The sequence below is a fragment of the Pygoscelis adeliae genome, unplaced genomic scaffold (assembly GCF_000699105.1).
Source record: "Pygoscelis adeliae isolate BGI_AS28 unplaced genomic scaffold, ASM69910v1 Scaffold174, whole genome shotgun sequence".
NCBI lineage: Eukaryota > Metazoa > Chordata > Aves > Sphenisciformes > Spheniscidae > Pygoscelis > Pygoscelis adeliae.
In genome coordinates, this window is record NW_008824676.1 from 2765819 (window position 1) to 2766475 (window position 657).

Below are 657 nucleotides of genomic sequence, written 5' to 3' on the forward strand. Positions count from 1 at the left end.
GCGTGGGAAAATTTGGCTGCCGACGAGGTGCTAATGGTGACAGAGCTGTGAGCTTGATCTTCCCCGCCAGCCGGGTCTCCTCCGGCCATATGGTGCTGGACAAGTCTGGCAAGCCCCGGCCGTCGCTGGACGTGTGCAGACAGGGCTTGAGCTCCCAAATCAGGCATGGTACGTGGGGCAGCGCGGGATAGCTGAGGGTCCCCATCACCCCCTTCCTCCCAGTTCCCCTGGGTTGGATTTTGCTGGAGTTGTTGTCTGAATGGGACGGGGAGGCAACTGCTCGCTCCCCCTGCACGCATCTCCCCGCCGCCTTCTCCCGCTGGGCTCCAGACGCTGCTTTTGTGCCTGGTATTAGCCAGCAAGCCTTGCATGTCCTCATTGACCAGGGGGTCATCCTGGGAATGCCACTGCTGCGTGGGACATGGGTGGTGGCCGGTGGGGACGCATGGACCATCTCTCCCACCTCCTTTCTTAGGTGGCCGCAGGCAAAGGCTTCACTGTGCCGGGTTGGAAAGCAGAGCTTAGGGCTCTACCCCTCAGCCTGCGGCTCCCACGTCCATGTTTTTCCTCTCGGCAGCCCCCAAGAAAGGGCAAGGACAATGTGATTTCACTGTGACATCTGTTTCGTGATGCACGCCGTGGTTCCTCACCGGGAAA